The sequence below is a fragment of the Ambystoma mexicanum genome, chromosome 14 (assembly GCF_040938575.1).
Source record: "Ambystoma mexicanum isolate Mex_15411 chromosome 14, UKY_AmexF1_1, whole genome shotgun sequence".
NCBI lineage: Eukaryota > Metazoa > Chordata > Amphibia > Caudata > Ambystomatidae > Ambystoma > Ambystoma mexicanum.
The window spans coordinates 222,101,803-222,125,866 of NC_090940.1; positions in this window are offsets into that span (position 1 = coordinate 222,101,803).

The following is a 24,064-nucleotide window of genomic DNA, read 5'->3' on the forward strand; positions in this document are numbered from 1 at the left end:
TCTTATATCAGTACCGTCGAAAAATGAAACATGCTAAATAGGCGACGTGTTGGTTTCGATAAAACAATCAATGATGCCAGAAAGAGGATGCAAATAGAAATACAGGTGATTCTAACAGAGAAGGCTCTCAGCATCTCTCCTCCTATGGTAACCTCACTAATTAAATTGGCTAAAAAGAACTATAAAAAATGGCTAACGCAACATAAGATGGAATGTGGAGCAAGATTATGGCAATAAAATGCTGAAAGGGCTCTCACCAGTGATTCTCTCGGTATATGGCAATTGCTCCAATCCTCGAAACCGCGTTCTCTGTCCATTAACTGCATCACTGAAGCCCAATGGTGCAGTCACATCAGTAGTACCTTAGCACGCAATGTGTTGAAGGAGGACATATTTCAAATACCCTCTGAGCCATGGGTCTGTCAAGCAAGTCTACTAGACATACTGGTGATTATCACAAATCTAAAAAAAACACGTGCCGCAGGGCCCGATGGTGTGTGCAATCTACTAATAAAAAAGCAACCAGAGCTTTGGGTCACAGCATTGCACCTACTATTGTTCAAATAGGCACAATAGGCATTATCACAAAATCTTGGCAATCTAGCCATATATTAACCGTCCATAAAAGAGTTGCATGGGATTGCCCGAGTAACTTCCGTATGTTAGCAATGCTTGATACATCATCTAAGATATTTGCTTGTGTCCTTTTGCAGGAATTAAATGTGTGGAATAAAGATAAAAAGATATTACCACCTAATCAAATTGGATTCCGCGAGGGGTCTAGCACTGTGCACGGACTGTCATTGCTTTCCACCGCGGTTGAACATTCCTGGGTGAAACGTAATCTCGATGTGTACTGTGCGTATATTGACTTCTCTGCAGCGTTCGATACGGTGTACAGAGACCGTTTATGGAAGAAGTTGCATGCTTGGGGTATCCCTATGGGTCTCCGTAGGATGCTGATATTGCTGCATAACGACACTACAGTGCGAATCCGCCTAAACGCAATGGGTAAATTGTCAGCCTCTAAGACGACAACTAGCGGTGTAAAGCAGGGCTGCATGGTTGCCGCAGTACTATTCAATCTATATCTGGCGGACATGCAGACTGCTTTCCAGTTTTACACAGCTAATCCAGTGAAGATCACCGACGTAATCTTCGGATGGTTAGCGTACGCCGATGATCTAATTTTACTGGATTACACCTCCGCTGGTCTCCAGCACATGCTGGATGCCCTTGGTAAATATTGTGCTGCCAATGGTCTGTCGATCAATATTGATAAAAGTAAGGTGATGGTTTTCACAAAAGCGTCGACCTAAACAATATGTGTGGATGTTGAATGGGAAAATAACGGAACAAGTGACAACCTACAAATATCTGGCCATTATTGTAGATGACAAATTAACATAGGCCGCTCACTGGACTTCGCTTCAGGATCGGTGTCTAACATCAACTAACGCCTTGGGCATATTTATCGGTCGCAATAGTGGATATTCAATATCAGCGGTATTGACCATATACATAGCAAAAATAAGATCGATACTTTTGTATGCCATCATTATATGGGGCCACAATCTAATTAAACAGGTGGAGCGTTTTGAAGCACGTCTGTTACGTAAACTGCTCCGCTTACCAATGAATGTAAGTGTTGAGTATATCTACTTGGAATTTTACTTACTTGCTATTACATATGCATTTATCAACCACTGTGTGATAAGTTTTGAGAAGTTAAATCGACTTGAAATAGACACAATCACAAAACCATATGTTGCAGCTTTTTCGAGACTGGATGGCAATGTTCTTTTTCGATTCATGGGCAAATTAAAAATGCTCCGCATTAAGTGGGTTGGCGTGCTTAATCGTAGACAACTTAGTATATACACCATGAAACATATGCTAAAACAAACAGTGAAAGAAGTTAGCTACGACAACAGTTAACTAACTTAGCCACAAAATCACATAGTAGCATTTATATCCAAGAACGAATCTCCAGATGCTCCACTCCGGCCTATATTAATGCATACCTAAGTCCACAAATTGTTAGGCTATACCGGTTGTTGAAATTCAATATGTCGGAAGCACTGGAAACAAAAGGTGCCCAAATAGTATTCCGCACGAACGGCAAATGTGTCACCTGTGCAGTAACGAAGTAATTGAGTCACTACACCACTCAATGATTGTCTGTGATAGCCTACATGCGTTGCACTATAAGCATATGAAGTCATACAATAATGTCTTCGTATCTAACGAAATAGATATGTTATGGCAGCTGTTCCTGAGTGGCAATGATATCAACCTGATATATTTTATGGTTGTTTTTTTAAGGATTGTACTGATTTTAAGATGTATTGAATGATTTTACGGTGTATTGATTTGTAAAGTGCCACTTATGTTGTTTTTAACAGTGTTGATGTAAATGTTATTTTGTGTGATACAAAGCATTTGTTTTGCTATATGTATTCAATAAACTTTGAAACTTAAGTTACCTTCAAATTCACATGCTGCTCATTCGGTGGTCTTCTCTCAGTCCAGGCAGGGTAATTACAGCACTCAGGGACTATTTGTTTATTTATTTATTTATTCAAATTTGTTGAGCGCACATCAGCCCAGAGGCATCGTGGCGCTTGTTACAGACATCTTAGTTGCAGAGGAAACCGTAGTTACAAGCAGTACATAAATTACAGTGGAAATATATACAATAGCAAGGCAGTATAATTACATGGCTTCCTGAGAGTTTGCTAGTTATTTAGCAGGAACGAGGTTTTCAGTTTCCTGCGAAAGATGGGAAGTGAGTTTTCCGTTCGGATGTCTGAGGGGAGAGCGTTCCATGTCTGTGCTGCAATGTAGGGAAAACCTAGACCTCCAGCTTTGGCTTTTTTGATGCGTGGGGTGCAGAGTAGGTTAGCGTATTGCGTCCTAGTGGGACGTGTGGAGGAAGGTTTGAGGATGGCATCTGAAAGATAGGGCGGGGCGGAGAAGGAGAGGCATTTGTGAGTGAGGGTGAGGATTTTGAGGGTGATCCGTTCTTTGACTGGGAGCCATTGGGCTGAGAGCCTGGCCTGGGTGATATGCTCTCTTCTTGGGATACTGAGAGCGGCCCGGAGAGCGTTGTTCTGTGTGATTTGTAGTCTATTTATGTTTTTGGCTGATGTGCCTGCTAGGAGAGCATTGCAGTAGTCCAATTTGGCTCCAATGGTTGCCCTTGCTATGGAGAGGCAGTTAGGTTTAGAGAGGTAGGGCTTGATGGCGTTTATAAGTTTGGTGGTGTGTGCGGATGCGGAAGTGATAGCGCTGACTTGTCTAGTCATAGATAGCGAAGAGTCAAGGTATACTCCCAGTGTCTTGACGGCTGTTGACACGGGGATGATGGAGTTGTCAATTGAGAAGTTGGTGTACAGTTTGTCCAGTTTGTCTAAGGTGTTCTGTTGACCTAGTATCAGGATTTCGGTCTTGTCACCATTAAGGCAGAGGCCATTAATTGCCATCCATGCCTTGATGATGGAGTAGATAGTGTGGAGTGCCTTTGCGTCTTCGTTATATGAGCCTGAGAGGGGTAGTAGTACTTGTGTGTCGTCCGCGTAGTTTGTGTAGGTGATGCCGTATGAGTCAAGTTTGTCAAAGAGGGGCTTGGTGAACAAGTTATAGAGTGTGGGTGCAGTGCAGGAACCTTGAGGGACCCCGCAGTGGATTGTCGTCGGTGTGGCGTTAGCGATGTCCGAGAAGACTTTCATGGCCCTACCTTCGAGGAAGGAGGTGATCCAGGCGGCTGCTTCTTTGGAGAAGTTGGCTGAGTGCGTGAGGTGGGAGGTGAGAGTCTTGTGATCGACTAGATCAAACGCGGCTGAGAGATCTAGAAGAAGCAGAAGAGCCGGTTTGCCTTTGTCCATGATTTGGGTGATCTGGCTCTTCAGATCTACCAGGGCTGTTTCTGTGCCATGTCCTTTCCGGAAGCCCGATTGCCTCGTCCCGAGGATGGAGTGGGTTTCCAGAAAGTGTTGGATTTGGCAGTGTGCGGCTTTGTCCAGTAATTTCAGCAAGAATGGCACAGTGGTTATTGGTCTATAGTTGTTGGGTTGTGAGGGGTCAAGAGTTGGTTTTTTTAGGAGAGGCCGGACCCAAGCCTCTTTGAGGTTGGCTGGGATGATGCCTGTTTTAAAGGACGCATTGATAAATGCCGTGAGGAGCGGCGCAAGGCAGTCTGCGCAGTCTTTGACTAGTTTAGGTGGGCAAATGTCGCCTTTGCATGGGGAGGGTTTGAGGTTTGTTAGAAGGTTAATAACTTCTGTTTCAGTGACATCTCTGAAGGAGAAGTCAGGTATGGTGGGCTTGGAGGAAGGGGGTGGGGTGTTAGTCGGTTTGGTTCCTGTCTGGTGAGGAAGTGCTTTGCAGTGGTCTTTGATTTTCTTTTGGAGAAGGTCAATTTTGTGAAGCATGGCAGCTTGAATGCTGGTACACCAAGCTTCATCTTTGATTATTTCATCTGGAGTGTTAGGGGGGAGATGAGCTCGTTAAAGATTGCGAAAATCTCTTTGGAGTGTGACTTGGCATTGGTGATACGAGTGTTGAAGGCGTTGGCTTTGGCATTGGTGATAGCTCTCTTGTATTGGTGGGAGATTAAATTGAATATGTTTTTGGTATTGGTGCAGGGGTCAGATTGCCAGTTTTTTAGTGCTGCTCTTTTGTGGGATCGCATTGAGTGCAGTTCTTCAGTAAACCAGGAGTTGGAGTGTAAGGATTTCTTTTCTTTTTTCCATTCAAGTGGCGCTATTACATTGATGGCTTTGGTGAGGACATCTTTATATATGTCTGCTAGGATGTTGGGGTCGCTAGCGAATGGGGGGGCTAACACTGGGGTATTGAGGTGTGGGCGTAGGTTCTCCTCTGTGAGTTTCTTTGAGCTTCTGACTTGGGCAGCGCTGGCAGGGGTCAGAGTCTTAAGGTTTTTGGTGATAGGAATAGAGAACTCTATGCAGTTGTGGTCAGTCCAAGGCAGTGAGGAGTTGGAGGTGATAGAGGAGAGGCAGTTATGGTCTGCGATCCAGTCAAGTATGCGGCCTTTGATGTGAGTAGGACTTTCTACTTTTTGGATGAAGCCCAGGTCATTGAGTTCCTTGGTGAGAGTGGCTGCAGATTTGTCCTTGGGATCATTAAATCCGAGGTTGAGGTCCCCTAGTAGAATGGTTTTGGTGGAGCTTTTGATGTTGTTGCTAAGGATGTGTAAGATGTTGTCCTGGGAGTCTGGGGAATTGCCTGGGGGGCGGTATAGTAGGTGAATGTTGATGGTGCTGTTGGGTGACAATGTGAGTTTGGCCGATAAGAGGTCAGAGTTGTTGGTTGAAGGGTGACTGATAGGTCGGAGCTGTAGGTTCTCTTTGTAGATGAGGGCTACTCCGCCTCCTATTCGATCTGGCCTATCTTGTCTGAGTATGGAGAAGCCCGGTGGTAGTGCAAGTGTAACGGCAGGGCCTGATGCTTCATGTAACCATGTTTCGGTGATGGCTAACAGGTCAATGTTCTTACTGGTTATAATGTCATGGATATCAGAGGCATGAGCTGGGAGTGATCGGACATTGAGGAGTGCACATTTGATGTGAGGTGTGTGATGTTTGCTTGTGGAGGTGTGAGTGATGGTCGTGTCTGGTATGTTCTGTGAAGTGGTATTGCAGGGTGTGGCTAGGTTAGTGGGTGGTGGACTGTGGGTGTGTGGGTATTCCGTGCGGGGGCAGCGTGTGGAGGTGGTGCGGGAACTCAGCCTATAGTTTCTGAATTCCGTGGGAATGGCTAGTGTGCTAAGTTCTGGGGTCTGTGTGCGCGCTCTAAGTCTTTCTAGTCTGTGCAGAGTTACTACACAGGGTGTACCATCTGTCATGGCAGGTGTGATATCCTTAATAGCGAAATGCTTGTGGTAGAAGAGTGGGCTGGGTGGTGTGTGGATGAGGGGATGGATGGGAGGATAAAGTTTGAGAGTAGTGAGTGTGGAGAGGAGGGTGAGCAGCGTGGTGGCGGCAGCGGTGAGCTTGCAGGACGCTATGGGCATGATTGTGTACTTGGTGGTGCTGTGAGCGGGGGGACTCAACACAACTTCAAAGGTGGTCTGTAGGCGACCATAGGGCACAACACAACTTCAAAGGTGGTCTGTAGGCGACCATAGGGCACAACACAACTTCAAAGGTGGTCTGTAGGCGACCATAGGGCATAACACAACTTCAAAGGTGGTCTGTAGGCGACCATAGGGCACAACACAACTTCAAAGGTGGTCTGTAGGCGACCATAGGGCACAACACAACTTCAAAGGTGGTCTGTAGGCGACCATAGGGCATAACACAACTTCAAAGGTGGTCTGTAGGCGACCATGGGGCACAACACAACTTCAAAGGTGGTCTGTAGGCGACCATGGGGCACAACACCATGCACAGCATGAGCCAGACCCGTATGACGATCAAAAAGCACAGCATCGGACAGTGGGTGGCTGAGCTTGGCCATAGGGCATAACAAGTGATATGGGTAACAGGAGAGCACTATAGTAACTAGTATAGATTAGCAATTGAAAAGCTATTGAAAAGCTAGTGACAGTACTCACGTTGATTATGTCCTAGTATGAAATTGATCATCCACGTTAATCCAGGAACGAATGTAACCTTAATGAGGAGAATGTGTGTGATCTTAGAGGTCCAACGGTGACAGTAGCTCCCCGGAGCGAACAGGGGCAAACAGGGCAGACGGCCTTATGTTGGCCTTGGGTGGCCGCCGGCTTCCGCCTGCCGGCGGATGTGTGGCCTTAAGGGCTGCCTACACAGCGTTGCTAGGCAACGAGCAACGCCCAGCCTCACTTTCGGGCCGCATCGCGCCCGACATTTTGTATCGGGAAAAATGTCGGCGCGAGCGGATCGAGGGCTCTGGAGGCGCAGGGGGCTCCTGTGATGCGGTGGGGTGCCGATGGCAAGATGCTGCAGATCCTTAGAGGGGATCCGCGCCGCCTCCGTCGAGTCGAGGTCTCCGCTGCGGTCCTGGACGGTGGTGGGGGGCTCCTGCCCTCTCCACGGCGATGGTCCTGGACGGTGGTGGGGGGCTCCTGCCCTTTCCACAGCGATGGGGGTCTGAGGGGGCCAAACGGGCAGACGGCCTTATGTTGGCCTTGGGTGGCCGCCGGCTTCCGCCTCCCGGCGGATGTGTGGCCTTAAGGGCTGCCTACACAGCGTTGCTAGGCAACGAGCAACGCCCAGCCTCACTTTCGGGCCGCATCGCGCCCGACATTTTGTATCGGGAAAAATGTCGGCGCGAGCGGATCGAGGGCTCTGGAGGCGCAGGGGCTCCTGTGATGCGGTGGGGTGCCGATGGCAAGATGCTGCAGATCCTTAGAGGGGATCCGCGCCGCCTCCGTCGAGTCGAGGTCTCCGCTGCGGTCCTGGACGGTGGTGGGGGGCTCCTGCCCTCTCCACGGCGATGGTCCTGGACGGTGGTGGGGGGCTCCTGCCCTTTCCACAGCGATGGGGGTCTGAGGGGGCCAAACGGGCAGACGGGTGCCCGGGCTGACTGGCACCAACATGATTAGCTAGCAATAGCTGAATGATGGAGTGCTGACGCAGCATAAAGCTCATGCTTGCATGTCTTTTGTTAAAGACAGTGGGCCTCATTACGACTCAGGCGGTAAGGGGTTTACGGCGGCGTAAACAGCACCGACCCTTACCGCCTGATTCCGAGGTCCCTTAGCGCCATGGAGGTTTTAACACCTGCTTTTAGCAGGTGTTAAAATCCATGGCGCTAAGGGACCTTGATGCTAATTACGCCACCGTAATTTACGGTGGCATAATTAACGCCTTCCCCACTCCCATTATGCCCTATGGGGCAAAAATGGGAATGTGGAAGGGTAAATGGGGATTGGGGACTTACCGCCCCGCCACCCTCGGAATGGGGCGGTAAGTCCGCCAACCACCATGGCGTAAACATAGTTTACGCCATGGTGGTAAAGTTACGTCCTAGGCGGTAACTTACCGCCTGGGTCGTAATGAGGCCCAGTGCTTTGTTACCAGGCTAGCCCAGAGAGGGGCAGTGGTTGGGGACCCACATTGCCCAAGGAATCCCTGCAATGCATGGGCTGCAGGGGCCTCTGCTATGGCAGTGTGTGTGCTGGGATGCACATTTTAATGTGCTAAAAAGTCTGCTTGCTATAGCAGTTCAGGAATTTTGTAGGCCCAAAACAATATAAGGCAAAAACAAAAAGCTGTAAACTTATCTATTTCCCCAAAGAGTTTTGGGTTCACACTACTGCCATCTGTTAACCTAAGCATGGACCTGAAGCATAAAGGAGGAGGCGGATATGCTGGTGTAGCTATATAGATTACTTCTCAGAGGATCCTGTCTGTGTTCTTGGTCACCGGATTGGTCAGACGCTCCACATTAGGCGCTAATATTATTGTGCACACTATGGGTGCACTTCTTAGGTAGAACAATGCATTTCTATCAAAAATCTGTCTTAACATAGGCTTGTTGGGTATTCTATTTCCTTCAGGTATTTTTCCTTTTCCTTTGCAGGTTTGATTCTTTATTTACATTAACGTCAAGTTACAAAGATCCATCTAAAGGACACAACCAGTACACTCTATATTCAGTGATCAATTAAACAATTGGTTATCGCTCCTACTTTATTTTACACATACTTCATTTGCCCAGTGCCCGAAATGAAAAAATGTATTGTGGGAACCCCCTGCTTTTTGGGTGGATTGAGTAATGTTTAACACATTTGTGATAGTTATTCAGCACAAAAGCCTTTTGAGCAAGAAATGGAAGTTTGTTCTTTTCATTGATCACAATAGTCACCATAACAAAAGAAATTCTGTAAATTGCAAGGCATCTATACCAATGTACCGATGTACCAGGGGACCCCTGCTAAAAGTATCTCCAGGAAAGGAAAAGTAATCCAAAAACACATCATACACCAAGCAAGAAGTAACGCACATATATTGGACCCATACACCTGGGAAGCACGGTTCAGACAGCCCAGTGGAACTGAACGGAATGAAATGAGCTGTCAACACCGCCCACTGCAGCTACATATTTATACACAAAATACAAAGTTATCATACAACATATTAGTTCAATTCTTTTGGGCAAGTCACAGGAGCTGATTGGTGGAGCTACGTCAGACCCACACATGTATGTGTATGTTAAGTGACCCTGATTGGGTACAATGTTTTTGGCCAAAATCACATTAGCACCCCTTGTGACGTCACAAACCTGCCCACACCGCTCCACAATTACGTGATGGTGCTGATCTGTCAAAAACACTTGCTTGCCATTGCCCAATATACAAAGGGATGAACTTCTGCATAGTGATTGGACAGAACATCTTGAGATAGCAAGGGGTGAGAGATTCACAAAGAGTCTGATCAATTATGTGCTCCACAGACATTAATGAAGACACTGTACAATGTTGCACCCTAGGGACACCAAAACCTCTCTCCACTGATTGGCTGCCTATCGCATGCCCCATAACCCTTACTCCATTGCTCTGGCCCCCCAGCTCCCTTCTAACGCGTTGCTGCCAAACACAGTCTGAACAAAAAATGCCACAGTGTGGCTGGATTTTAATTAACTGTATTTGCTTTCTATTTATTTATTTTGATTTATTACATTTGTAGAGCGCCCAGCCGCAGAGGTATCACTGAGGTATTTCTCTGCCAACTCTCCTCCTGCAGCCAGTTACCTAGCTCATTGGCCTCGAAAGTATCTCTTAGAGTGATTGCGATGGACTGCGTTCTCCTGGGAAACTTCAGCCTTGCAACATTTCTGCACACTTTTTCTGCTGAATGCTCAAGAAATACGAATGCTCAAGAAATACATACTGCTGTCACAGAAGCTTGCAGCCCTTTTACTATAAGCTGTCTGTGAATAATGCTTTCCTAAATTGGGCCTATAAGAAAATGGCTTCTTTACTGTTCTAGCACCCACCCTTCATTGCTTTCCTGCATGGGACTTGCTTCTGTGTCCCTGTGTGCAGGCTGCGTTGCATTCAATGATGTACCCATTCCCGATGTCACCGACCAAATCACCACGTTACTTGCACAACTGATATGTGCACCCCCTTGGCAGCATTGAACCTGGACCTTTACAATATTCCCCCTTCAATCGATCTAGCGATCGACACATCTTTAACAAGCAGTACTGTGCTTTTTTCCTTTGGTATCCATATCCTACTTACCCTGTGTAGGCTCCCCCCTGTGCCTAGTGCTCCTCGGGGGAGCAATCCACTATTAAACAGGCCTCTTCGTCTGTAGAGCAATATGCCCAAAAGGGCTCATAGTTATCTAAATCCAGGGGTGGTATTGTAAACATCCCCAGGGGACCATATTCAGGCATAACTGTTTGTGTTTGTGTGTGTTGTATGCGGGGTGTTGGTACTCTTGCCCCAACAACATTCAGGGGCAACATATATGTCCCCCCTCCCCTGTTTCCCTTGCAAATTTTTAACCCTAATTGACATGCGCAAAAGGTGATGAGTACGAAATGAGGATTGTGACAGTTATCTTGAAAATGGTAGCCAACCACATGGGGACCCAGGCGAACATGCTGTCGAGCCAGTTGTCAGATATTACAGGGCTGGTTTCTTTTGTCATAGTCTCATAGAGTGTGTGCAGTTCTTCAATAGCCTCAGACAAAGTTACATTTGCTGCATTATTGGCAGGCACGAAAGTGCAGCAGCTGCTGCCTATCTTTTTGCAGACACCATCCTCCATTGCTGTTAACAAATCAAAAATATACCGGTTTTGAAGGTCCTTCCTCACAGCATCCAAGCCCTTCTCCGTTGAATTTCCAGCTGTAATACTTTGTAGCAGGTTATCTGTACCCGCTTAGAGCTGCCAGGAAGTAATAATGATGCAAAAAATATAGACGCCTTGCTGAACAGGCGATATTCTAGTGGAATAGCAGCCAGTCTGTTGGAGGACTCTGGGACCAGCAATTACTGTCTCTGAATTTTCTGTTCAAGTTCAGAGATCAGGCTGATTGTGTATGAACCCCCCTGCACAAATCTTTATTAGTGTGTAAATCGTTATTCAATAGTGCAGAATGATCAGCAAACGGAATGAGTTCTGAGTGGTGCACCACAAGGCAGGGCTGTGCAGAATGATGAAGGAGCAAGCTCCTCCCCAGTCTGGAGGAAGTTGGGTGTGTGCCTGGGTCCTACAAGCCCACCATGTGCACATAATAAAAACAGTCCTGCTCGTCAGCGATGGTAGCTCATCACCTTTGCACAACTTGTGTTGGTCCTCAAATATATAGAGCCTTTGGATCTAAGACACAAAGAAAAGTGTGTGAGTTCCCTTATGTGTAACGGTTGTTTTTTTCTCACCTATCCACATTAGAACGTGAACATGCTCATTTAAAATTATACAGCAGCTGTCATTAATTATTTTAACTACATTTTCTTCAAACCTCACCAGTCCTTCCGCCCTACATTGCAACATTCCCCTCTCCCCATCATGATAAAAAAAAACAAACCCCTCAATGCGCAATTAGTGGTCTGGTATGGCACCACAGAATATTATGCCCTCTGGTATTGTAACTGTCAGGATTCGCCCGTGGAAGATATGGAATGCTTGGCGATTATAGCTTCTTACTGGGAACTTGACTTCTCTGTCTAGTCCTCATCCAACATGGCGGCAGATCCTATTTAGCCTGGCCACACCCACTGCTTGGCACATTGTATCTGTTTCTCTTGCACCATCAACGCTTGGTTACTCTGCCGAGTTTTTCTCTGCCTTGTATCCTACTTTTGGACTGTTTTGCCTTCCCGGTTCCCTACATTCTGTAGGAAACCGTCCGCCTTCCTCTCTCGTTGTTTCCTTCCATTCTGTACTGCGTTGTTTAACTTTCGTGGCTTTCTAGCTTTCCGTTCCGGTATCTCGCCGGCTTTCTGTTTTACTCCCTTTTCAACTTCTGTCCTGTAGGCAGTCTTAGTTGTACTTTTCTTACCTTTAACATTCGTTTTCCATTCCGCTACACGGTCTTCTGCCTCCCGGTCTCCTCTTCTATTGGGCTTTAGCTCTTTAAACCATAATGTTATATTCTGTACGGAGCCTCTCCTCGCTGCTTCCGCGACTCCCCTTTTTTGACACTTACCTTATTCTATCTTAATCACTCGAGATTTCACAGATCCTTCTCAGGTACGGGTCTTTCTTCCTTCCTTTGCGGATTACCGCAGACCTTCTGTTTTTATTTATATATTCACACTAAATACACGGCCTTCATCCTTTCTCTTGTGAAGTTTCAGCCTTTCCGCTCTGTTACCCTTCTTTACTTTTACCTTCCGTATCTGTCTGTGGACTGGTCCATTCTTCCTGTGTACGCAAGTCTACAGAGCAAGACGGGACACAGTTAATTCCGGTCCAGGAGTATCCAGAATATATTTCAAGGATCTTCGTTACCTGGCCATCCTACCTACATTTACTATAGCCCTTCCTGGACCATTACCAAGTCTGTCTGTGGATAGGATCCGGTGTTTGCATATTTCTTCTCTCTTCAGTTTGGAACAATCCTTCACAATACTAACTGAAGACTACCAGGGTTTTTTATTGCCCAGAGGCTTTTTCCCTGTTCTTTGGGGTTTAGCTCCTCAGGGTTCCCCTCGGCAGGATACACTCCCTGTCAAGGTGGCCTCTGAGGAAGCTAGACCTTACTTGCATGATAAGAAGAAACCAGCTAAGGAAAGACTGACACAAGTCCACAGGAAGTCTAGGAAGAAGACTCCAACAGATTCCAAGGACAGTTCATCTGAAGGCCCAGGCGAGGAGGAGGTTGGGGGGATTCGACCATTATCTGACAGTAACACTTTAATCTTCTGTGGTTGTAAACAGTTGCTCCCACCTTCTCACCCCCTCTGGCACATATTCTAAAAGGATATGTTTTGTGCCCTCTTTGTTCACCATTTCCGTGAGTTTCATATAATTGTCTGCATATACTTCCTCCCCCTCATCTATCCATTGGACAGTAACAGAGTCCCTGAAACAAACCCCTTGTTTTACATAATGCCAAATGCATCAAACACCACCCCCCATCTTCAACTGACACCTCTTGCGGGAGAAAGAGCTTGGGCACCCTTGTAACATGTGCAATGAGAGAGCACACATAACATGTGCCATTCGGCTTCCCTCACCACAACCGTCTCATATCGTCATACCATTTGTTACCAGATGCAGTGCCATGACAGCCCCTCGTGTCATCGTCAAACAATTCAGAATTAAATACTACTCTTTTGTTAAGCACTCCTCCATTATTACTCATACTAGGGGAAAACTGTCCCCTTTGAACTAAAAATGAAATAAACATAAAAACAAATATACTGCACTACAAGAACATAGCTTATACAATTATTATAATTATATAATGCTAATAGTTTTTTTTATAACGCACTTAATACCGAAGAGGTTTCAAAGCGCTGACCCGGGATTCGAAACTGTGTTGCTCTGCGTCGTCTTGCTTCCAAGACGAGCATGTTGCCACTGAGCTACACTACCCATGCCAATGTCCTTCCCCCTCCTGCTCCTTCTACTAGCTGCAACTCCTTCGGACCACTCACTGGTCTTCTGTAGAAGCGGAAAGACGATTAAAATGTAATGGTTAACTGGTTTATACTTTCTATCAGTCGCCCCACCTCTCCTCTCCTGCGAGGGGAACACAGGCCTTGTCCCAGCAGACGTCTGTAAGATGAATCCATGGGTACCTCTCTGCTACCTTCACTGCTGTTGGGGTGCAGTACGTCACTGAGTAGGGACTGGTGTAGTGCGGCTCCTTCCAGGACCTCATGAAGAAGTGTATTAATATCTTGTCACCCGGATAAAGAGGAGGCTGTGCTGTGAAATTCTCTATTTCCTGTCCTGATGGAGTGTCTGTGCTTGATGCCGGGTCAGCAGGCCTGCCTTGGCATGGTTGAATCTAATGCGAAATGTATTTGAGAGAATTTGTGAGCTCACTTAAGTATACTTTGAATTCATCTCCCAACAGTTGTGCAATACTATTAACATCCAAAATTGTACACGCAGGAGTGAAATGTGCATGTGTTTTCCTGGCAGTGACAATTTCGGGAGGAGTCAAACGATGATCCGTGCTAGGGGAATTGCGTAGTGCAAATAAAATGCGAAGCAGACAGAAGAGCCAATTCTTGCCAAGTGTTTTGGAAAGCTTGGCAATATGCCCCTTAAGCAGGCCGTTGAGGCGCCCAACAAGTCAGTTGGCTCACAGATGGTACGCAGAGCACAGTTTGTGCTTGATGCCCAGGAAGAAGGTAAAGATAATTGGCAAAGTGTTCAGACCTCAACTTGTGGCACACACCCTACCTTGGGAATACTTCACGCACTAAAAATTTGGCACCAGATTTTGCATCGTTATGAGCACATGGGCCAGCCTCAAGCCAACATGAAAAAGGACATGCAGCCATGATCATCTACCTTTAAGAGCTACATCAATCATTTATATTGACATAGTGTGTCATATATACCCTTGTCTGCTTCATGTGATAATGGGTAGCAGCAGGGCCCCTTCTTTCGATTTTTTGCGGACCGCCCATCCTCTCTTCAACAACCCTACATCATGGGGTCCACTAGTCCATAGTAACTCTGGTACCTTTTTCAAATCATCCCGCAGGTGAGTTAATGTCATGCTCACTATCTATATACTCTAGGGGGCTTATCTCTCCTCTATCTTTACCTGCAATGGGATGCATATCTGAAATGCCATTTCCCCCTCTTCTTCATCCTCTGAGGATAATTTGTTTGTCTGTCAAGTCTGTTGTTCTTAATATTGTGTCAATACAGAGGACCGTGAAGCACTCTATAGCCTCTTCATCTGTCCCATGTAAAAGCACCATATCCTTCCTTGTGAGTGCTGCTTCTAAATGTATTGTGAGTGTTGTTCGTGGTACTAACTCTTTGTGTACTGTACTGCTAGTATGAACAGGAATTCTGTTTTCAATTGGAATACCTCATCTTTCATTCTGGGTACCCACCCTAACAATACTTTTACCCCATAAAAAAACACCAGGGGGTGGTGTGGTGGCCCGTGTAAAGCGCTGTGTGCGCAAAATGCTTGTATGAGTGCTGCAACCCGCTCCTAAAAGATGCCTGGTGTTGCACATACTATGCCCTTCTCTGAAAATGAAATGGCCATATTTAATTTACACATTATGGGCCTCATTACACGGTAGGCGGTAAGGGTTTACCGGTACCAGTAAGGGCACCGGTACCGGTAAACCCTTACCGCCTTACTACGAGTTCCCTTTGCGGGACCCGACCTTAACGGCTGGTTTTACCAGCCGTTAAAGTAGGGTGCCGCAAAGGGACCTCGGTGCTAATTACGGTACCGCAATTTGCGGTATCGTAATTAGCACCTTCCCCATTCCCATTATGCCCTATGGGGCAAAAATGGGAATGGGGAAGGGCCTTGGTGAATGGGGAATTACCGGCCCCGCTCACCTTGGAGTAGGCCGGTAATTCCGCCATCCACCAAGGCGGACACGCTAAAATACCGGCGGCAACCATGGCGCTAATAGCGCCATGATTACCGCACAACGTGTAATGAGGCCCTATGTCTCTCCCTAACTTGTTGACGGGCATATATTTTGAGCACAAAAGGGGCACTACTATTTGCTGTGTGCCTCTTGTGAGTGGCAAGTCTTCTATGATAGAACCCATTACAACAGCCGCAGAAAATCTTTGTGTGTCCATACCTTTGTTCAAAAGGGGAAAGACACCCTCCTTAATTCAGGATTTGGTGGCTCCTGTGTCAACCAGAAATGAGAAATGTTTTTCTCCAGTCTTCACTGCTACCTGGTTCCTCATCTGAGTCTTCAGTTACTGAAAGGATTGGGCACACACGTATCCTCTGTGGGCTGGCCTATTGGGCATTTGAGCCTTGTCCTGAAAATGGGAACAGGTTACCTCCAAGAATAGTCACTCCCGTGTAGTGTGGTACTGTGATTTGGGTTAACAATGTGCTGTTCACCTGCGTGTATATTTGTGCTTGAGCCTATAAGGTGGTACTGGGCAACTACGGGCCCTACAGTTTGCATAGTCTGTGTGAAGGCTCCTGCTGTGGTGGCATCTGTGCTTGCTGTGGCTGCACCTGTGGTTGTATGGGCTGCATCAGTTTTGTCTGTGTGTCAGGTCTGGTTGAGAAACAAAATTCTTTCTTTCCCTTTCCAGTGATCATGGTTTACGGCTTTGTCGGCAGGCACCACCTCGCAAAAAATCCTCATCATTTACTTTTTTTCGCCACAAAAAGTGCCATAAAAGTACATACAATAAACATACACATGCAGTAAAATATACAATAAAAATCGAGTCATCAGCGGAATAAAATACACTATGAAATAAAATCAGGGATACAATCAAATTAATCAACAATAAAATATGTAATGCCTAAAAGCCAGCCAGTTAAAAAATAAAATTCCCCAAAAGCATAATATAATATTCACAAGTACATTTTTGGAAAACATCCCTCATGCAAAGACCCACAATTCAAGTCTAGAGGGATTAAACCATAGCATTCACCTGGCACCCGATGGCCTTTATCCTTCTCCTCCATGCTTGTAAAACAAAATTACCAAGACAGTGGGTTGCCAGTAAATCCTTAGTTGCCAAACACAAAAAAAGCAGAGCTCTAGTACTAGTAATTCTGTGCTGCTTAACCAACGGCCTCAAGAGCTTTTTTCTTATGTCTGCATATCTTGGACACACTAACACAACATGGGCCACACTTTCAATCACACTTAGACAATGTGGACGATATGGCGAGTTACTGTCTTTCCACTTGTTTTTCAAACTCGCCAAAGGAAGAATCTCCATTTGCAATTTTGTGTTCAGAGCCCTCATTTGCTTTGGGTGCTGTGAGAAACCTGAGGGTATTCTCACTTCTAATCCCTTGGTATCTTCTACATAGGTAGCCAGGGAAAGGCCATCGCTCTTGGATCCTGACCCTGGGGGTGGAGAAGCGAGGGTGGATCACATGGGTGGAGGATACTTGAGGATGAGGAGGGAAACATACTCAGGCGAGACATAGTATTCCCAATTTCCCTTCCAGGAAGAACCCTTCATTCCAAAGACAGCAATGGGGTATTGCTAAACATGTCCCCTTGACCAAGAAAGGGGTATGAGATACCATCGGTCTAGACGTACCAGAAAGCAAGCAAAAGGGGTTATAGGCGAGACATGGTATCTCCTTTTCCTAATAACAACCCAGCCAATCATTCTCCAAACTTTATGGGTTATTATAAACCAGCTTCCCTTGTCTTGTCTCAGTCATTCAATTCTAGTACTGGGACGAGCAAGCGACAACTAGGAGTCATGCATACCAACATGCAACTAGACCACTCTTGTACTGAGACGAGGAAGAGAGCCCCAGTGGAATACCACTACAAAGGCCAGGAAGGTCTCACTAATAGGCCTAACTACAGTCAGGCAATTGAAAGAGAGAACTCACACCTGCAGCTCATTCACAAACCACAGATGTATAAAAGGTGGAAACCAAAAGAGCACAGAGAGGGAGAGAAAGGCGAGACACTGCTGGCAGCCGTTGGATGCAGAGCTGCCGTGTGCCAAGGATCTGAATACCAGGGACTGCAGAAACTGATGGTCCGAACTAGTATGGCGTGAGAACAGGCACTCTTGGGCGCAACCGCAAGGCAAGAGAAGGCTGCATGCTGAAGGGCTGGCCTTCTAACAAAGAGCCGAGGTGCTCGTTCTGCCGTGGTGCTGCGAGAGCACAGGAGTGTCTCAGAGGCAGAGGAGGGAACTCTGGAGGCAATCAAGCCGTGAGTTTCAGAGATCAGGAAACCCGGTGTGAAACTGACTGCAAGTGCTGTGAAGGAACCAGTGATTGTGAATGCTTGGGAGGATAGCTCAGGGGCAACCCGCTCGCCTTGAAAGCAAGACGACACGGAGCAACACAGGTTCGATCCCCGGGTCTGCGCTTAGAAACCTCTGAGTATGAAGCGCGTTATAAATAACCAATGAAATAAAAAATAATAATGTATACATTATAATAGATTGGTCGCGTGGATCTGAAAGGAGCGGAACACGTTCTCGAACCTCTTTGTCTGAAACTGTTCATTGAATTAACAATCATGTAAAGTGTTAAAGGAACTGTGCACATTGGGAAAAGAGAAGGAGCAGTTCTGGAAGGATTTAATAGGCAAAATAGACATTTTAATGGTGTCAACAAGAAGAAATCCCCATCATTCAACTTTATAAAACCTATACACCTATTTAAACATCGAATTGAATCAAAATAAAGCAGGTGGTCTTTTCTAAATAAATACTGGATTAAATACCAATAGACCAACGGAAGGAAAAAAACAGAAATTGTGAAACGTCTTGGGAAGGGAACCCCAGTGCTTCTGATGTGAACTATTTGGAACTTGGGGAAGGGAATTCGGGGTTCTGATTCAAACTATTTCCCTTTTAGTGTGCATAGGACAATTTTGAGACTCTGTTATGAAACTATTTCACACTTGGGGAAGGGGATTGAAAAAAGCTGCAAGCTGGAAGAAGCTCAGAACTTTGGGTTAAACACTGTTTTCTTTTGGTTGCTGATATCCCTACACATTGTATAGAGTTAGTTGTGAGGGCAAGTATAGGTTTTGGAGACAGACAGATTCTTCAGTTGAACTCCTTGACTCAGACGTTGCTTAGTTTTCTATAGGTATGGAAATCCCAATTTAGCATAGGGCAAGTTAGGCCTTAAACCATCCTGACATTTAAATTAAGAAAAGTGTTTGAGTTGAAATATGAATCTGTTGTATGTGTCCTTCTTCATGATGCCTTCACAGTGCATAATGTCCAAGTATGGTTAAAACCCATGTCTCTCTTTTAAGAGCTAATAACTGGCATGGGTGCTCGATTGCAATGTTCTGGCAGCTATTTCCCATTCCCACGCTGTCACATAAACTGACTTCAAAGTTGCAAAAATCCTCTGGAAAAGTAATTTCACCAGATACAGCAACATTGTTTGTTTCCCTTCCCGGTGAACACGGTTTACGGCATTGTAAAGCCTGTTTAGAAACATTTTTTGTTTCCCTTCCCAGTGAACATGGTTTACGGCTTTGTCGGCTGGCACCATCTTGCAAAAATCCTCTGGGAAAGTAATTTCACTTAATGCAGCAACAATTTGGAAGCATCCGGAATGCTACCTGCCTTGACCTTCACCACTCAGGTCCATTCCCCTCTCGTACATTTTTTGTTTCCCTTCCCGGTGAACATGGTTTACGGCTTTGTCGGCAGGCCACAAAAGCCACACTTAATTTTTACTTTTGCTGAAATCCGAGGGAAAGGAGTGGGGTGTCCAAATGTCATGTAGTCAGTAATGTCCGAAGGGTCCTAACAGGTACGTATGCAACATTTGGTGCAGATTGGTCAAACAGTGTGGAATTGTATAAGGCACAATGCTTTGCCAAGCCACAAACCCACAAACACATTTTTACTTTTGGTGAAATCTGGGAAAAGGGGTGGGGTGCCCAAATTTCATGTAGCCAGTAATGTTCGGAGGGTCCTAACAGGTATCTATGCAAAATTTGGTGCAGATTGGTGAAACGGTGTGGAATTGTATAAGGAACAGCGCTTCGCTCAACAAACCCACACACAACTTTTGACTTTTATGTATATAGATAAGGTTCAGATGAATATATACATTAATAAATAACTCACTTTGTACTCAGGTAACGCTATCCTAATAATGGTAAACATATAGGGCCTCATTAGGACCCTGGCGGTATGGGTTTAACGGCGCTGTTAAAGGTGCCGGCACCGTCTAACCCATACCGCCCTATTACGAGGTTCCCTCGCGGGACCCACTCTGGACGTCTGTCGTAAGCTCCCTCCTCATCCCCATTGACCCCTTTGGAGGCTCGAATGGGAATGGGAATGGTCCGGTCCGGGTTCCCTGAATGGGGAAATACCAGGCCCTCTAAGGTCGGAATGGCCCGGTATTTCCCCATTCAGGGAACCCAGACCCGGACCCGAGTTTGGAGGCAGCCATGCCCTCAATAAGGGCATGGCTGCCTCCAAACTCGTAATGAGGCCCATATACATCTATGTGGTACCACAATATACTTTAGATTCAATTTAGAATGCACCAACTGCTGACAGTTATTAAAAATGCCTAGAAATCATAAAGCATTGGATAATAGATAGCCATTACAGTAGCAAGGCAGGTTAGATTAGGAACATTGGCAGAATGCTTTCTTTAAAGTAGTTAGGCAATACTGTGTGAGGATCCCCTCCACCTGGGCAACCTGTAAGGGAAAAGTTAAGGTGTACTTTATCTGGTATATTACAGTCCAGTCCAAATATGTTCCATAATGCTAGTGTAGATGAGGGGCCAAATGCCTCTACTGGAAATCCTGCCCCTATTTTGCCTATATGTTGGAAGCCGGAAATTGTGACATGCACAACGCTGATAATGGTACCTATCCCACGAAGAATCCTCGAAACAAGGTATCCATTGAGAAAGCCCTATATGATATACCAGCGGAGAGATGACAGTCTCTTAAAGGAGGTTCCTGAAGAAGTGTTAAAATGAATGAAAGAGGAGATTGGTGACGTTACATGAAGCAAAGACGACGCGCCAAGAGGAGATACCAAGAGCGAAGATGAATAGACATTATAGAATCTGATGACGAAATAAAGAGTTGAGTAACATTTCATGTGCGGAATGAAGATTGTATGTGTAAAGAACACTGAAGAAATTATAAGTTGCTTTTTAACTAAACAGATGCTGCAACTCAAGTAGACTAAGTAACCATGAAGGCTGGCTATACAGACTGAATTATCTGCAGGCGGTGCGCAAATATATATATATGTATTATAGAATCTGGATGTTCCATGTCGTATTTTAGCAAACTAGGACCTCGGTATCAAATGGACTGAAAGTGTGGCGCAGCAGAGAAAAGCAGCCAAAGATGGAGGAAGAATCGAGAAGGCTTATCTGGCCCAGTGTCAAGGGTTGAGGCAGCCAAGAAACTGATTATTCGAGAAGATATAATGAACGTAAGAAGCGAGGCAAGCTCCTGTTGAGGTGCAAAGGAAAAACACTATTAGTGCCAAGCTTTCTTCATTTAATAGAAATAAATGTGAAGAAGAAGCTAAACCATGGTCTGGTATCACATGGGATGAATGGAAATAGACTTTGGGAAAGACTGAAGAAAAGAACGTGCTTGAACTCCCTTCTATTCTCAGGCGCAGTGATACTTTGCAAGGCCGAGTTCAAAGACAATTCGAATGGCAGACAGCAGGAGTGATGATGGATGATGGGGTAATTGGGTGGAGAGGCATGGCCAAGTCCACCCACAAGCACCTGGGATACCAGCTTGCGTGCTGCTAGCGAGTGGAATATTCCAGAAGGGTACAAGCATGCCAACCAATAATAGAGGGCCACGTAGCAAAGAGCCCTATAGTTTGAGAGCCAATGAAACAGTGTGTATTTGATGAAAATCAAGATGACTTGTACTAGGGGTGGGCATAGTTGTCCACCTAACTATAGAGACCCAATCATAATCCTAACCCCCATAGAAAGTATATCTAGATGCTCCCGTAGACCAACCACAATCCTAGATAAGTCTCTTATTTTACCACGTAGTATGACGTCAATGATGATGGGTTTTTGCTATAAAAGTGTATTTTTTCATGTAAACCGTTGAGAGATATGCTTTGAGACGTCTGTCGATGTCCATTGTACTCCCTGTTCTAGACAATTGATATTAAAACAGCTATGTTTTTCCAACTTCCTGAGTGGGTCTTATTATTGGTGTAAGAGTAAATTCTGCATCCCCATCCATCCAATAAAGCATTACCTCATTAAAAGGGCCTGCAGGTTCACGTGGTGCAGAGATAGGATGGTTAGACCCATCGCTTAGTAAGTTTCCAGTATTTTGGACGATCGGACACCCTCCACCATCTAGCCGGAAGATCACAAGGTTTCCTGTGGAGAGCGGCTGATATAGAATTCTTGCAAGAAAAATCAATATAGGTGGGACGGGCCCCTCTTTGACGAAATCCCTCCTGGTTTCCACAGGCACCTTGCTGACAGAAGGTGAATGTGGCTGATTGGAGGAGGGGAGACAATACTGAAGGCCTTGAGCTGAAGAGTAAATGGTGAGTAGACTGAAAGGATGGCGAAGTAAGGGGATGGGATTGTGGTAACATAGAAAAGTAACGGGGGATGTTTAAAGTATAACAAAGAGTGTTTAAAGTAAAACGAATAGCGTTTTAAGAACCGTTTTTCTACCTCAAGGCATGTCTAGAAGGAGTCATTTAAAAAGGCGGCACACAAACAGGTTTATGATAGGGAATGACTCAAACTCCAATCAGAGTATTTTAGGGGCTAGGTGAAAAGGAGTACCATGGCATATGTGTAAAAAAGAGTTGACGAGTCTGTCTGTCTGCGTGTTGTGTATTGAAAAAAAGGTGTTGAAGAGCGACAAGAATAAGCTGTGTAAAGTTGAAGTAGAGATAAAAGGTTATTGCATATTTTAAGTCATTGTCGGCGCCGACCGAAAAGTAGGTTGAGATATTTGAGAAATAGAGGCTTGGAGCAGCGAAGGTTGGAGCGTGCTCATATTTGTGTTTTTTCTGAAACGTATCTGTGTAAACGATGGTAAGTATTGTCAGTCAATTGAGACTTGTCACAATGGGAGATATTACTCCACTGATGCACCTGTGCAAAACACTGCCAAAACACATGCCTAAGCTTAAATAGCATAGTGTGGAATGGGTAAAGGGCACAGCAGATAAAATATTCATGCCATGGCCACAAGGGGGATCACTGTCGAAGGCTGTATTGCAACACATGACCACATAATTGCACGCTACGTACACAGGGAAGAAATTGGAGAAAAGTTTAGCTATTTTAGAGCGCTGGAAAATGTACCAGGAGGAGTGGGAGGACCCGCCGCCTGAGGAATGCATGCTTAGTCAGCGTGAGGAGGAAGGTGTTGAGCCTTCTGCTCCCCTTACCTCACCTGAAGTAAACAGTGATAGTACAGAAGACGTAGGATTGTATCTGTTAAAGGAACTAAAAGCAACAACAGGTTATAGTAATCAAATATATTAACCGCCTGCTTGTAGCAGTGACGATAGTCCAGAAGAGATTATAAGAAAGGAGGAGATCTTTTAAGATCTTACGGAACAAGGAGGAGAAAAGCAAATGATCGAATATAACCACAGACATAGAATGAAAGATTAAGAGATGGAAAGGAGAAAAGGAGAAAGCTGACAAGGTAACGCTTGTACAGAACGAATGGATGGGTGGACAAATATTGCTCAAGCTTGATGGGAAAACAATTGAGGAAGTTAGGCAAAGGGAAGATCAAGATGAGCAGGACAGAAAACACAGGGAATGAGACTGAAAGAGGATGAACATAAGGGAAAGAGTAGGCAGAGGCGAGAACAGATGTATCAGGAACAGCAGAAGAAAGAAGAAAGGGCAGAGGAGAAAAGGAAATATTACAACAGGCAGAGAGCAATCGAAGGAAAGAGAAAAGAGGAGTAAGCGCAGAAATGAAGGTATAAAAGGATGCAAAGACAAAGGGAAGAAGAAGAGCGTAGAGTGATCGAAAGAAGGGAGGAGAAAAGACAAGAAGAGGAAATAGTTAGATGGGAAGCAAGAAAGTGAAGAAAGTTAGGCAAAGAAATGCAGCGAAAAAGGAGACAGCGGACGCGATATGGATTGCATTCAGAAGGAGTTAATGGAACCAAGTCCAGTGATATCATGGGGCAATGTAGAGGAGTTCCTCCCATTAGAGGGGGCAATGTCAGGGCCGTCTAGGGCAGCCCTAAAAGAGAATGTTGACATAGGGCGCATCGGAGATAGGAACGATAAAGCCTATCAAGACTTGACAGAAGGTAACAAATCGGGAAGCCGAGGGAATGGTCTTCCAATCACGAAGCGAAGAAAGAGACCCGTTTAGCCTCGAGCATAGAGCTGTGTCCTTAGACAGGCTGACTTTAGATAAGGGTGAAGGGGATGAGAGCCATACTAGCTGGTGGCTAGATGTATCAGACGAAGAGACATTAACCTTCCA